Here is a 16516-nt window from a genome sequence, read left to right as displayed (position 1 = left end):
CAACTGAGCCCAGGACCAGACCGAGAAAGGACACTGGCCGAAACGCAGAGAGAGTGAGAGAGAGAGTGAGACAGACTGCAATTAGCCTGCGGGCGGAACTGTATGTGGGGAGGTGGGGGAGTAAGCTCCAAGTGCTCCAAGATCCTAAGCGTGGGAGCTTCCTTTCCCAAAAAAACCCCATACCATCCTTCTAAACGGAAGTGAGCCAAAAAACCAAATGAAATCAAATGTCCTGGCAGATGTCCCACAAAAAAATATCAAAGAAAAAAAAAAAAAAACAAAACAATAAAAGAAAAATAGTTGGAAAACAAGGTAGAAGAAGAGGGAGAGGTAGAGAATGTGGAAGCAAAAAGGTAGTTGAGGATTGAGAGGCACACGCACTTTACACCTGGTTGGTATTCCTCCTTGCGCAAAAGGAGCTCTAGGGCTATAGGGTATAAGCCCTATACCCTATATGAGCAAACGAGATGGCCTGAAGAAGCACCCTTAAAAAGAAAAAATAATAATAATCGTAGTGCCAAAGTAGCAGTAGCTCCAGTATCACCCTCCATAGTAACTGAAGTCTCCTCCGCTTCCATCTCAGCCATCTCGTCCTCCTTGCCAGCCGCCACTTCAGACAGTGGCTGTTGCTGGAATTTAGGAAAGTGGAACGAACCAGGGGTGCAACATGGGCGAGGGGTGGAGCAGGGTGAGGGAAGGAGCTAAAGGGGTACCTTGCAGCAAATGTACCACTTTTTATCCTTCCAGAAGGTCCTGTAAACCAATTACATATATCTTTCCTACAGAGGGTATGATAAATGTCTTAAAAAGTCTTATAATATTTTTGAAAAATTCTAAGAACTAAAACTAAGAATCTATATAGTCAATAAAATATTTTAGGAAAAAGCTATAGTTTAAAAAACTATAAGATACACATTCCACAGTATTTCCATATTCGCATCTCCTACTAGCATCTAGGTTTTAGAACAAATAATCTATATAAAATATTTATAATCTATCTATATTTATTGAAAAAATAAAATATAGTTTTTAAATCTTTAAGATACACATTCCACAGTATTTCCATCTTCGCATCTCCTTCTACTACCCTGCCATGTCTTTCATCATTTTTTTCTTTTGCAAATTTTTGGTAATACCCTCTTGGCCCTCTTTGTGTAATTGTTGCCGAAATGCAACAGTGTTTTTATTTATTTTTTTTTTCAGGCAAAAAGGACTCAAGGATCTAGTACTATTTGTATTTTTGTTGTTTTTCGGTTGAGTTTCCTGCAATTCCAACAGGAAACGGAAAGTGGTTGCTGCTGTTGCAGTTGAAGTTGCAGACATGCCACAGAATGAATACCAGACACAGTGGTTTTAAAAGGGAGCAGAATTGAAGATTTTTAGAATTTTCTAAAGGCTTCTTTACCTTGCAACCCTTGGAAGACCTTTTCCAAGCCACTGTGCTGCAAGGGCTGGTACTTTCAGAGGGAGCCCAAGCCCAAAGTCCACGGCAGTGCCATTGACATGTGCCGGTTCGAGTCGATGGCCCCTTTGAAAAGGGTGACCAGCAGCAACAGCACTACCGGGAAATTGGAGGGCACTGAGCCAATAATTAAACTAAACTAAAGCAACCCCTGGCCGGCCCGAATAGGGTGAACAATTTTTCAGTTTGCAAAAAAAAAAAAGTATAGCAGCAAGTAGGCAGCTGTCTCACCGAAGGGGGAGTACCCTTCCAAAAAGAACTGTTCTATTCTAGATCTCTAAACCAAACTACAAACATGACAAACTTTAAGGCAACTCTGATATACTCTTTCCGGCTCTTAAAACTAGAGCATTCGAGGGGCGAGGGTTGCTCGGTTACAACTAATCAGTCGGGTCCCCTTATCCAGAGGAATGTACATACATAGGCCCAGGCCGGAGGCCCAGAAACAGCTGTCACTATTATTTTTATTTCCCATTACCGGAGTAACTGCTCTTGTTTTTCTTTTGAGGTTCAGCAGAGGATGTGTCGCGCGTGTCAAGAAAATCTTGAAAAATCTTGGTAAACACATCCTGCGTCCCAAGATCAGGGGAAACTGTGCGAAATCAATACAGATTAGAGCGACCGGGAAAAGGCGACATATCAGCCGCCTACCTAAAAATAATAGTAAAGTAGGGTGGGCATTACTGATGCAATATGCAATTACATGCCTGGGATTGGAAAATCGTAAAATTCAGAGCGGGTTAAAAGGTGAGGATCACTGGGATAGCTACTGGGATAGGTAACTGTGTGTGAAAATCACTGGAGCGGAAGATTAAATCCCTCCCCGAAAAGCCGTGGGATTAATTAGCATTTCGGTTTTTGGTTTTCGGGACAACATGGTCCCTAACAACCCATAGTTCCGTGTCCGCTTTTCCATTTAAATGTATGTACATATGCATTTGGCGGACAGCGGACAGGGGTGTCAAGTGAATGTCAAACAAATATGTGAAACCCCCCCTCCACGAGTCGGAAAAATTCAAATTGATTCGTAAGCTTCGTTGGAAGATAACCAGTTCCTGTGAACCGTGTGACATTTGACGATCCTTGTTCGCTGGCGGACTTACAAGTTTTGTCTTTTGATGTCCGCCAGTTCCCTTCTAACTTGTTCTCTCGTTTGTTTGTGGTCCTTCCAAGTTGTTTGACTGTCGACTTGTCCGCCGGTTCAGTGGACTCGGGGTCGGGTGGGTTAACCCCTATCATGGGTTAAGTGCCGATCGAAAGTGAGGAAACTTTTTATTTGCATACAATTTAGCCTAAATAATTTGTTTACCCAGGACCAGGACATTTGTTAAGGGGAATTACACAAATCCGGATCTGAGATAAGCTCTATCATTGATAGATGATCTTTATAAGGAATATCCCCTTTTCTAATTGCATTTAAGGAACTTACCAGCAATATAACAAGTAAAAGCAGCAATCTGAAAAGAAAGAAGAGAATAAATTATTAGAACTTTTAATAATATGTTTGTAGAGGCATTCCAGTCTACCTCTTGGCCAAAGGCCCTAGCCTAAATCAACAAATGAAGGTCCAAAGCTGTCTACTCCGATTTGGAGCAGAAAACTTGGCTGGAATGGAAAGGTTCGCAGGCAAACACACAAATGAACAAATGAACAAACAACAAACATGGAGGAGAATGCCAACAAAGTTGTCAAATCAAACAGAAGAACAGAAAAGTTGAGGAGCAGTTGAACGCATCCCAGAGATCGGTTTGGATGCTTTTTGGTTTGTGGTGTTAAAAATATGAGAAACATTTATAAGAAGAGTTTTTCTCCAGCGAGGCAGCGAGGTCTGGCATTTAAAGAACTTTAGCGATTTATGCGTCTGTCAGTGGAGGCAGGCGAAACCTGATTTGCTGCTGACGACCAAGCCGACCAACCGAAAGACTAAGATCCCGACGAAAAGGGCCCCGAGAGTGTAGTGTATATAGTGTAGGTAGGAAATAAAAACCAGACACCGAAGGAGGAGTCCTCTCGACTTGGGACGCAAGCAATAGACGGCAGGAATCGAAGCCGGGAGACTGGATACTGGAGACTGGATACTAAGGAGGCTGCCGACCCTAGACTGGGGAGTTTCTCGCACCGACTCGGCTGCATTCCGCTGGCAACTTTGACTCCCAACTTCGGCCACATGTTGCACACACTGTGAGAATGAATTTAATTAAAGCAAATCCAGGGAAGAGACCAATGGAGCGCCACACAACCCGACCAGACAGCTGCCAGACCCCAAACCATAACCATATCGAGATCATACTAGTCCAAAGTCTAGTCCAAAAAGACCGTGGGACCAGCGAAAGGATATCGTTTAATATTTAAGGATTTTTGGAAAGAAAGAAAGTCCCTATATCTGAACTTTTTAATGGGTGTGTCTGAAAACAGAACCCCTAAAAACATATTCCATAATTAGAGGTAGTTTACTGTAGTGCATGGAATCAATGTGCAGCCGTAGTTTCCACGATATGCACCGCAACAATGCCAATTAAATCCCATTTCAGTGGCACATTAAAATGCAATAAAATATATTTCGTGTGTGTGAGCATGTGAGAGACGGGCTTTTTGCCATTGGAGCGTTGAAAATATTTCAGGCTCAGTTTTGTTTCCAGCCAGACGTTCATGTGTATGTTGGTATTCTCATGACTCCTTTGCTGCAAAAAAAAAAAATAATCATGAAATCCAACCAAAAATAAAATAAAAACTACGCGTAGAGAGATGTTCGAGTTGGCTGGACGATAAGCTCACAATGGACCCGGACATTTTCGAGTTGAACGAATTATATAGCCTCGCCGCCACATATTTAGCCTGAATTTCAGGCATAATTTGATGTAATTTCAGTTGCCGAAAGCCACGATCGTGGTAACCGCCGACTGACCACGAAATTATATTGCGGAATATTGATCAGTCTGGAGATCCCAAGGTTATCTCTCACTCCTTTCCATCTGCGTGACCGCCTCTCAGACTCTTCAATTTTAAACTTTAAACCCAAAAATATTATTTCTTTAAAATATATTTAGTTTTTAATTCCAAGCTCCAAAAGGATTATGGCTTATTGTGGAGAATCCTTATACATGTAGGTAGGCTTCGGCTTCCAATGTAAAGAATCTTTAGAAGCAATGCTCTGCCCCCACCCTTTCTCCCCACTTGGGAGAGTGTCAGTTTGTCAGGCTTAGCCGGGCCAGAAGCTCAGGCGATTAACTGTGGCTCGCGCGACTTGGCCAAATGGAGGGTGTCAACCACCAGCCACCCCACCCGCCATTCGGCAAACCGCAAAAGTGAAAAATTTGTGTTGCCTGTTTTTGTTGTGTTATCTTAACCCGTTTTTGGCCCCCCCAACCCTCGGGCCAGCTCGGGCCCGGCATTGCAATGAAATAAATGAAGTTAAGCCAATTTGAGGTTAAAGCCCAAAGAAGGAATTCATTATTTTTGTTGCTGTTGTTGCGGTTGCTTCTTGCCAGTTGCACTCGCAACGCGTGTCCTGCTTTTGGGGGGAAAAGGAATTCGTCGAGTCGAGAAAAACAAGACATAGGGTTTGGGAGTCCTGTGGGGAAGCGACTAGGGATATACACTCTGAAAGTGAAGAAATATTTGTAAAAAATACTATTTATTTAAACTAATTTAATATATTTATAAAATCATACCATTTCTGGTTCTTACGCCCAAGAAGATTCCTCAAATTTGTACCAAAATCCATATTAAGTATACGCACTGTGGCTTTTTAGCACTTACAGTATTCTTATCTTTGGCCACACTAATTAAGAAATTAATATTTTGGTTTTTCTGTAACCCTCTTACCCCCTGAAAGGGTATAAAAACCACAGAAATGCGACAAATGCAACAATAGCTGTAAAAAAAAAACACAAAAATACAACCAACCAGAAGAAGAGTCATGGCAAAAGCTGAAACCGCAATAAACTTGAGTGGAACCCCAAAAGAGAGATGAGAAAAAGATAACAGGCTGAGGGAGAAGAAGATAGCTTTAGCCAAAAGGGAGCAACTTTTAAGGTTAGGACTCTACCCGAAAAGCGCTAAAAAATATCCTTATCTAAGTCCTTTAATAGAATAGTATCAGTATTTTCTCAACACCAAGCAAATAGCACCAATAAATTGGTATTTAATAAAAAGCTAACCCATCGGGTAACCAGTTTCGTACGATAACATTCACCAGCTTGGAGAGGTGGTTGGGGCTTGTAGGCCTTTTGGCTCTTGGGCCGGCCAACTCGAAAAGGGCCCAACCATCACAAAAACGTAAACAACATCCCACAACAACAAAAACAAAAATAAAGGGTCTACAATAACAAACAGCATTCGAGACAAGAAATCCAGATTCAGATTCAGAGAAGCAGTATACGGAGGAGCATGGATCTTAACCAGGAAAGGAAGGGGGACCACCGCCAGCGGCGTCTGAAACCAAAACAAAACATTGCGAAAGAGGTTTAATTCACGAGGAACTAAAAAATTAAGTAGTTCTGGAGATGGTTTCGGTGTTGAGATACCTTTTAAAGAAATATTTTTAGAGTTAGGGCTTGAAATTAAATGAAATATTAATACATCTTTAATAAATTTATTTATTTTAGTTTTTGGATAAGAAAGAGGCTCCTAGAAAACCACATAACAGCACTACTTCTTATAGAAAGATTTCCCCAAAAAGTTGTGATTTTTTAAGCTTTTATTAGATGTGAGATGATAAAAGTTAATATATTTATAAATAAAATATTCATAATTTTATTAAGATATAATAGAGTATTTTAAGAGGTTATATATCTCAAAGGTTAAAGATTAAGATATCCCAAAAAAAACGTTGGCAATTATGCATTAAATCATAAGAAATAAATAAAGATATAAACAAATTCCTAATCTTTCAATAAAATTAAAGTATTCTATTGCAAGATAGAGGTTCCACAGTTCCTAAAGCCATATAATACCATAAACTAAATACGAAATAATAAATAGACTAACTTCTAAACATTTAAATAAATACTATTACTAAAAGCGTTTATGCAGTACTCACAAAACGTATTAAAAATGTATGTAAATTAAGCCTTGAATTTTTTTAAATTTGTGGTTATTATTTATCTCTCAAAAAAGCATAGTTTAAATCCCTGTTTCCTCTCAGTGTAAGAAGAAAAGAAGGAGCCGTAAATGCATGTCTGGGCCCTTACATATTCATCTTTCTCTCTTCCCCACTGGACATCCTTGGCTCCCTCGTTTGCACACACATCGAGAATTCCATTGAAATCGTTTGAAAATTGAGCCCAATACAGGACCCCAAACGCAGGGGGGCTTATAGGCGGGGAGGGGGAGAGGCTAAGGGGCCAGACGCGTCTGCCGCTTCTCTCGTAATAAATAAACAGCGGCAGAGCAGCAACAACAACCAAAACAACAACGCCGACTGATGATGACGTTGCATCGTTTAGTGCACTGAGAGAAAAATATATATAATTATTAAAATTGTTTGAAAGTATTTAAAGAAAAAAATTATATAATTTGCATAGGTGGTTTTAATATTTTTAAGATAATAAATATTTTATCCAAAATCACGATATTAAAGTATCTATGTGGCATGCCCCATCTACTGCCACTTGTATATACAAATGTAGCCATAAAATGTGTAAAAATAACAAAGCATATGAGTTGCATTTTCGACGGACCAAAGGAAATGGTTGAACATTACGAGCTGAGGCACAAAAAAAAAACATCGTAAGGAGGAAGAAAGGAGTCAGAAGTGGGGACAGGCAAAACGGTTGCAAAGTGGTGGGGGCAAGAAATACTGCATCACCCGCATAATAAACCAGAGCGCATAAAAATGTGTGTAATATTGCAACCGCAACGTATTTCGCCTGTAATTGCCACCAGACTGCCCGAGGGGGGTAGGGGGGGAGAGAGGGCTAAAGGGGAGAGGGCATCTGAAAATGGGGGAAGTAGGTGGCGACAACAAAGTTGCACTCACGCAGCTCCAGACTCTGAATCGGAATCAGACACAGTCTTCCAGACCCCACCAGACGTTGCAAAAAGTGATCCAGAGGGGGGATGACATAGAGGAGGGGCCGTGGCAGGGGGAGGGGCTGGGGACAGAGCAAGAAGTAAGCCGGCAGATGAAACGACCAGACAGTAAGCCCGCAAGCCAACAGCCACAACAGCAACATCAGATGCAACAACAACAAAACATCCGGCAAGAGCGACAAAAAACAACAACTAGGAATTCGAATGTAATCCAAGGGATATATCCACTAAACCCAACATATACTGTGGGTTAAGGTACATAATAAATATATTTTAATTTAATTTAGAAAAATATTGAAAAATTAAAAAAGTTCTGCCTGAATTATCCTATAAAATCAGTTAGAGTTTAGTCAGTTCCTCTCAAGTTCCTTCTCAGTTCAACAACCCCTAAATGTAGGCTATAGTTTTTGAAATTACTGATTTATCCTTTTTTCTCAAGAGAACTCTTGAATTTCATATAAAAAAAAATTGAAACATAAATAAACATATAAAAAAATAAAATTTATTAGCATAAAATATAAAATTATATCATTTAGAACTAGGATTAGAACTAGATATAGTATTTTCTTTCAAATACCTTTAAAACTTCAAGGATCTTTAAGAATTTATGAGAAAAAAAACTGGTATATTTTTCAAAAGTAGGATTTTCTTTGAAATTTCCAAGTACCCCATATCCTCCCCAATTATAGGGTATGCGAAACCTGCTAAACCAACTACAACAACAAAGACACAAGTGCCAGAGCAGAGCGAGCGCCACACGCAGACAAGCACCCGCGCCCTCACACGAACACGTTGAAAAAAAAAACACAAAACTGTAGAAGGGCCAAAGGGGAGAGAGCCGAGAGCAGTACTAGAGCGAGATGGAGACCGTAACTGCAAGGCGCAGCTTTCAATCTGCACATATGTGTATCTGTGTGTGTGTGTGTGTGAGTGTTCTTGTGAAGTGGAGCTCGGAGTCGACGTCGGCGTCGGCCAACGCAGCAAAATTTCATGAATGGAATTTGTAAATTTTATTTTCATTTGCAAAGTTTTTTGTTTTTTTTTTTTTTTTTGCTCCTTGTTGTTGTAGCGCTAATCATGTGGAGAGCAACAGAGATAGACGGAGACCCAAAGCAAGTGGGGCAGACAACAACAATGATGCGGCATGTTGTTCAACCTCTTGTGCTCCACTCTCGCTATCCCTGTCTCGCTCCAGCTCCTTATTTCCTATCCCTTTCGGCGTGTGAAACGAGTTTTGTGGTCGATGAAAAATTTTGCATATTTGTGGCAAGCTTGGCTCTTCTTCTTCTTCTTCGCTGTGCCTCTAATAAACCAGAGAAGGCTGAAAGTAGTGTTTTTCTCGGCTCTAATCAGTAAACGAAACAGCGTGTATACTGGGGCGTAGAAAAGGAAGAAAAAGAAGCTAGAGTCGTGGAGTAGTGGGGGAGAAACTAATGCGTTTTTAATTGTTGTTGCAGCATGCTACGGACTGATGACGTTTCGAAAATCACCACCTAGGGGTGGCTCTTGTGTTTTTTATTGTTTTTGTTGTCTCGTGCTAATTACAATAGTACCGAAAGTGATTTAGAACGTACGTTAGACCACAAAGGGAGATAGGGTGATGGACACTACAGTCTAGCCTCAATAAAAGTAATAAAACCGTAAAAGAATAGATTTTGTTTTTATGTTTTTTTATAGCGAAGCTTCACTGCAAAAGTTCACTTTACTGTTTACATTTCCAGGAATAAAAATAGTTAATTGTATTATAGCGTAAACAGTGTAAATAACACTAAGGGGGGTAACCCTGAAGGTAAATGTTGAATAGGGGGGGAGAGGAGTATCGAGAAGACACGAAATTCCATTATACAAAAATGCGGCGAGACCGCAATTACAGAGCAAAGTAGATAAACGACAAACAGCGACATCGTCGAGTGGAGCAAGTAGTATATGGGGAGAAAGAAAAAAAGAGAGAGCCAACTGGGCTCCTCTCTGGCAAATGAAATACATAAAGCGCAGAGGAAATGGACAGAGGACCAATGAATAGTGCAAAAAAAAAAAAAAATTTAGTAAAATAAACAACTAAAACGGGAATATCATAAAATGGCCCCCACGAACTTTCGACACTCTCTTATAAAGAAAGTTTCTGAATGATATTTTAATGAGAGAAAAATTAAAAGCTTTGATTAAAAATAAATAAATGATTAATAAATAAATAAGGATTGAACTGAAAGATCTTATACTTCTTATAAATACTTTTTCTTAATATCCTAGTTTAAAAAGTTTAACCAAAACCCACTCTTATACACTATCCTTAATTCAAAGAAAATAAGAGTATCAGAGTGAGAATCTGAGAGCCAGAAGAACGGAACCGGCAAAAAGAACACTAAAACAAGGTACAACAACAACAACAACAATAACAACAACACCGAAGCAGTAAAAATAGCCATTTGACTTTGAACTTTGCGACTTTTTGCGTCGGAGGTGAGGGAAAGGATATATGGACGATGGTATAGAGGCGGTCGAGGTTGAGTAGTCGGGATACAGGGGCTATATAAATACATACAAACGTATATATGTATGTAAATATACATATAGCCAACCGATGCCGCTGGCTGTGCGTGAGATTGCACATGGATTGGCATTCCTGGGTGTGGATAAGGGGGTATACACATATACATATAATATGGGTGTGGATAATACACCCCGTGCAATCTAATCGGGCAATGCGAAACGTGTGTCGATTTAAACTCGAGCCATAAACAACCAGAAACAAGCCAATATAAAAATTAGTATGAGAGAAAACAGGAAAATAAAAATTAAATCGCAGAGGAACGGGATTGGATACCAAAAAGGTAAGAATCAGGTGTACTAGCTACGCTTATGACTTTAATAGTAAAAGGTAATGAAAGTATTCAAATATATACATTTCCGGATTTATAAAAAAGGATTTAAAGAAGGAAACTGTACCCTCAAACCACCTGTTAAGCCACAAAATAGAAGGACCATAGACGAAGGACCACTAGGAGACCATTTGAAGACGGCGCTTAATTATAAAACAACAAATCGAATACAATTTCAAGGAGTGCGCAGCTGTCCTAGAGAAGGACAGACAAAATATCCCAAAAGTGGCAGGCAGGTGTGTATCTGTGTATCTGAGACCGAGTGCCATTGAGGCTGCTGCTGCTGATGCTCGGGCATAAATTATGAGCACGTACACGGAGATCTCGGCATACTTGGGATTATAAAAGATCATCCCACAGGCAAACGAACAAGAAGGAGGAACAAAAGGACCATGTCCGTTTTCCCATTCAGTAGATGATGCAAAATGTCCTCAGAGTTACCTTTGCCATTGTCTTGGCCAGCTGCCATTCTGGCATTCTGCATTCGGTCTTTCTTTCTTCCGCAAATGAAGAAAGTGAACCACTCACTGCTACTCCCAGCGACTTTCGCAATTGTCTCAATGGGAGAGAGGAGAGGCCCTTCACTCACACTTCCCCATTGTCCTCGCTCGGGGTGCAGCTGTATCTTAAGATTCAGCCCCGTGTCCCATAAATTGCATTCGTTATCGATTTTCACAAAAAGTTTTTCTTTCCCTAGGATCTTAGGGTGAAATGCTTTCACCTTTCGCATAATTCTATATGCATTAGGCAATTAGAGCAGGGTATTTCCAGAGGCAGCTGCGCAAGCGCTCTCCTTTATGGCATAATCAAATCAAATCAATTTCTTGTAATTATCTGGGGATGCAGTTTTTTCTTTTTTTTTTTTCGTGTCATATAAATATTGGGCAGGAATTATGATTAGGGTGAGCCTTTTTTTCAAGACTAAGTCTAGGGTGGTAGGGCTTGAGGTATCCTACATGGGAATCTTTTTTTTTGTTTTTGTCTCAGTGATTGAATATAAATCATTGGGTCACGGTATAATCTATACAAATGATTACATAAATGATTCATAGGATTCTTAAGCCGCAGGATATATCAGATTTTACTAATGGTTTTTATTAGAAATATTATGAAAATTAAAATTTGTTTATTGGAAGCCCACTTATGACTAAATAATAAAGAATTCTTTTATATTATTATCAACTATGTTTCATCCTTCCGAGTATTCAGAGCATTTGACCTCTGTTGAACCTTAATTTCGTTATCAAATTCACATTAGACCCCCAAAACAGAATGCGATGTCTGCTTATAAATCGTTTAAACATCCGCTTTAACGCGTCACCATCTAGGTGACACACACACACATACACTGATATAATGCAGCTTTTATACAGAGAGAGAAAATACTAAACTTAAAAAATTCTTTAAAATAAAATTGTTTTCAGGATTAACCCTTTTTTTTAGACGTTTTTGTAGAAAAATTTATTTAACCTTTATTTTTAAAGCTTATAATTTACTCTTATTTTAGTGAATTTAGGGTGACCCCCTTTCCACAACCATCACCATCATAATAACGATTAATCATTTTATCAATGAAGTGAAAAGTTGCTTTTTAAGACATAAAAAATAAAGAACAGAAAAAAAAGGGATCGAAGGAGGAGAAGGAAGCTGCTACAACGCCAATGTGACCTAATTGGTTCCGGAGTCGAGAATGGCAATGGGTTATTTCTGTTGCTGTTTTTGTCGCTGTCATCCAGTGACGACATCACCCACAGAACCAGCTCCTCTCGTCCAGCGCACAACAACAACAACGAATGAGTTGTCATACATGGATACAAACAGGGACACCTCCACTCCACCAGCACTGGACGCCACCAGTCGTGTTTCTTCTACCTCTCCACCCCTGGCTGTCTGGGTTGGTTTTGGAAATCGATGCCATTATGTTTTATGCAAAAGCTATAGATATAGATATCTATCTAATAGATAGTATCTATCTATGCAGTATCTAGATATAAGTTTCGATTATTTTTTTTTGGCGGAATAATTAAGCTCCCCTGTGGCTTTCTCCCCTTTCTTCAAGTCTCGATTCAGATTGCGAACAGTATGTGAGTGTATATGACGTGGGGTTTTGCCAAGAAATTCCATATTCCAACGCAGCAGCAACAACAGTAACAACAACAACAATTATTGATGCCACTGCGTCGACTTCGGCTTGCCTCGTCTTTTCTTTTCTTCTCTCTTTTATTTAATTTTTTGTTGTTGTTTTCAAGCAAAATTTTTTTTAAAAATAGCCCAACAGAAACCAGCCAACAGCACTGACAAAAAAATTCCCAAAAACAACAAAATGTTCAATTCTACCCAGGGGCAACACAGCAATGGGCCATACAGTCAGTAAAAAGCCAAATTTAAAAATATTATAATAAAATAGTCTATAAAATAAGACACTTGATCCTGTGTGACCTTAGCTTCATAAAGCACTCGCCATATTACAGCAAAGGGTATGAAAAAAGGCAAAGGGCGATTAAATAAAAAATAATAAAAAAAAAAATAATAATAGCATCAGTAGTCACCACACCAGAGGCCAGCACACTAACAACACCATCAACCCGAAAGAATCGACAAAAAGGCATATATTAATGAAATCGCTTTCAACTCGTTTCGCTCAAGTATTTTAAGCCAGCGAGTGTGTGCCTCCCCAGACGTCCCCCATTATGGTCTGTTATAAAAGTGCAACAACAACTTAATACACTCACGCTCACAGAAGACGACGAGCCACAAAAAAAAAGGCAGCACATGATAAAAACAAACACGATGTGATCGGGCAAGCGATGACCCAAAGTGGCCAGTCCATAATAAATATAAAAAAAAATGAAATTCAAGTATTTAATATATTATGAAAAGTATTAGCCTGTCGTACAAATTTGTGTATAATATTGCTCGGAGCAAGTGCGCTGATTTCATGTGAGACGTGTAGGTAAGCGTGAGTTTTTTTTTTTTTTTTGGATTTTTGGGGCAAAGATTGTGTAAGCCACTTGATGAGATTTAAACTGGAGTTGCCAGACTGCCAGGTTTCAAATGGGGATTGTCTTGAGGGGAGGTTTATTTAAGGATCCTAACTGGAGATTATATTTATTACAATAATTATTCAATTATTAAGTAATTTATAACAGATTGGAGTTAAAGAAAAATATTATCGGAATATAGATTTTTAGTTGATCTAATCAAGAAATAACAGAAATAACTTACAATCTAGAACCTTAATATTAAACATTAAACATTATTAAATATTAAACAACACAAAGCTCTATTTAAACTTATTTTAAGACCATTTTTAAGTAATAAGACTTTTAATAAAAATGACCTCAATTTCATTAAAAAGTAATTGTAGCTCTTTGGGGTTCTCGGAGGCCTTATCACCCCAGCAAGAGATAAAACCCAACGCCATTAAACGAAACCAAAACTGTCAATTGCATTTAAGATTGTGGAGGCCAGTCATCGACAGATTGGAGATTTTCTCAGCGACAATAAAAGAGGAGGGGGGGAAAATGTACAAATCACTGCTTCCGTAATGCTATATCGGATTTGGCGTAAACTGTGGCAGCACAAAATGATGTGTATACCAAGCACGGGCTACCAACCAAGCGACCAAGCGAACAGGTAACAGAGGCGCTTAGAGCAACTGGTTCACAAAAGACCCGACATCCGACCAAGAGAGTCCAAGACCAAAAGCCCCCGAAGGCCAAGCGAAATCAAAGTAACCAAATACAAAAATGGTAGAGAAAAAAAAATAAAAACTGCAGACTCGAGAAATAAAGTCGCCGCCCCAATACTTGGGAAGAGATGGGGAGAAAAAAAAGCCATGAGACAGCGTCGTCTTCGATGGCCGCCATTGCCCCGTTTTGGAGCATACATATGTGTATATACATATGTACTTGTATGCATAATTGCTGACGTATTGGTTGGCCCCATATCGTGGTGTGAGTCTGTGGAGGTCATCAAACTATGACGTCGCCAAAAAGCTGACCCAGCGTACTCCTCCTCCAATGTGCATTTCTTCTCAGAAACATCTACTGTTTCTACATCATTCTACTCTATGTTTTCCCAGGGAAAGTTTCAATTGCATTCTTATCATCGGAAAGCAAGTTCCGTGTTCTGCTATCTGGGTTAATTGATACGCTGATAAGACGTAGGGAGTCATGCGCCCAATTCTTAATGGTAATTGTAAGAGCAATTGGCAAAAAAGAAAATAGGACCACACCCCATACTATATAACTCGAGCATCTGAGCCGATCAGCACCAGCATCCCTCCCGGGAAATCTGGCAACGTTTCTAATCGAACTTTTGGCTCCAAAATCGAGGCTAAATTAAGTTCTTGAAGGGCTGAGGTTGAGATTGCCTTGAAAAAATATCTTAAAAAGGTTTGGAAGTCTGGAATTTTCTAGATTGGGTATTTTTACAATCAAAGCTGATTATCACAAGCTGAGTTATACAGGGAGCTATGTATTAAAATAAAGTTATTTTGGAACTGATACGTCGTAGGGTAGTACTAGGGATTAGAAAAAAAACAGGGTTTTGGGGTTTATAATAGTACTTTTAATAAATTATTCAAGATTTAAATAGTGTATTTTATTTAATATTCTTCCACATTAGTCCCCTTTTTCTTCCAGTGTTTGAAGCTTGATTTTACTCTTCGGATAAATAAAATTAGAATGGATGCAAATGAAATTTGAGTGACGTCAGCCCAGAGTTTTGATGAATTAGATTTTGCAAAGAATCCGTTACCAGTCCCACTATCATACACACACACACTAGTGCCAACTGCTAGATAATGTGGGCATTTTCACGAAGGGCATTGGCAAAGTACTAGGTACTAGATGGTCCACAGGTAGTAGACAGGTAGTAGTGGGGATGAAATTATATAAAGTGCGCATTAGCATCGCCATTTCGACAACCACCTTCTCGGCCACCACCCCCGCGGCCGTGGCTCCCCCTTCTTAGGCTTTCTTTTTTTTTTTGCAGCTGCTGCGTCAGCTGGACCGGCATGAACTTTTTTTGTTGCCTTTGCCGGCTGGCGACTGAGGGCGGGGCGTACGCCCAAAAAAACAGTTGCTTTTTTGTGATGGAGAAGGGGGGCTTCCTATTCTATAAAGAAAATGCCCAGCGCAGCACCCGCCACACACACACGCACACACACTGCCACCGATAGAAACCCACACACACATGTCACATTCTCTACTTCTACTTAGTACTACTACCTACCACATTTTTTTCCGTTCCGTCTTCGTATGGATTTTTCCGCCACGTTTTTCACTCAGTTGCGTTCAAGTTGGAGCTCCGTTTTTGATCGGAAATTGTAGCTGGCGGTGTTACCTGTCGATTGGTGGGATTTTTAGGGAGCTATCCGACCGATATCCGGCCGATTTGTGGATCCAAAATGCTATCCAACTAACGCACAATGTGCTCACGGGTAGCTTGGCTCTTCTTCTTACTTGAACACCATGACAATTGGTGGCTGCAGAAAGAATGAGAGAGCGAGAGGGCGAGGCGGCGAATTGAAAAGCAACAGCAAACACAACAACAAACACGGGGCGAAAATGCGGCGCTGATGACGTTTTTTCTTCGTTTCTTCCACCCACTTTTTACTGATTACTGATTCTGCATAGTATAGCCTAACGGTTAATATTCAACGATTTTTTATGTTGGATAGTTTTTTGGCCAACATTTTTTTAACGACGGTTCGACGCGTTTCAAAGCCAAGAGCGAAATGAGCAACTTGCCGACTGGCCGCCTTTCAGTGTGTGCGTTTTACTGCTTGATTTGCCTTTCATACTTTGTTTGTTCTTTCACACACGCTTTCGTGTGTTGTTTCGCTGCCGTTTTCGGACGTATCGCAGTGTTGCTTTTCAAAATCAATCAGTTAGAAATGGTAATCGCGACTGGTCTAAATAATTTCGCCTAGATTTGATAGCCAAGGAAATCTTGTCGCACACCCACACTATTACGCTGCCCGGCAAGCGTTTTTTTGTTGTTTACATTTTCCATTCCCATTGTTCCACGCAGCTGATGGCAACACATGGGATGGTTTTGATATGGGAATTGGTTCAGGTCCTCGCTAAATTCAAACTGGCGCCATTTTCTGAGGGGAGGTTACTGTTCTTATTCG

The 16516-nt window shown here is 39.9% G+C and overlaps 1 protein-coding gene across 1 annotated transcript in view; it reads right to left on the bottom strand.

The window, feature by feature from the left end:
* E2f1 (E2F transcription factor 1) overlaps positions 1-16303 on the bottom strand; it is a 35249-nt gene extending 18946 nt beyond the window's left edge. Inside the window, exons 1-2 of the mRNA XM_017247822.3 lie at positions 15613-16303; positions 2892-2919 (exon numbers count right to left, since the gene is read on the bottom strand). The gene's annotated coding sequence lies outside the window, so the exon portion shown is untranslated. The remainder of the gene's footprint in view (positions 1-2891; positions 2920-15612) is intronic.
* Positions 16304-16516: the final 213 nt, after the last annotated feature.

This window comes from Drosophila bipectinata, chromosome 3R (genome assembly GCF_030179905.1).
Source record: "Drosophila bipectinata strain 14024-0381.07 chromosome 3R, DbipHiC1v2, whole genome shotgun sequence".
NCBI classification, from domain to species: Eukaryota; Metazoa; Arthropoda; class Insecta; order Diptera; family Drosophilidae; genus Drosophila; species Drosophila bipectinata.
Note: the sequence above shows the minus strand (reverse complement) of the source record. Positions and strands in the feature narration are given on the sequence as shown.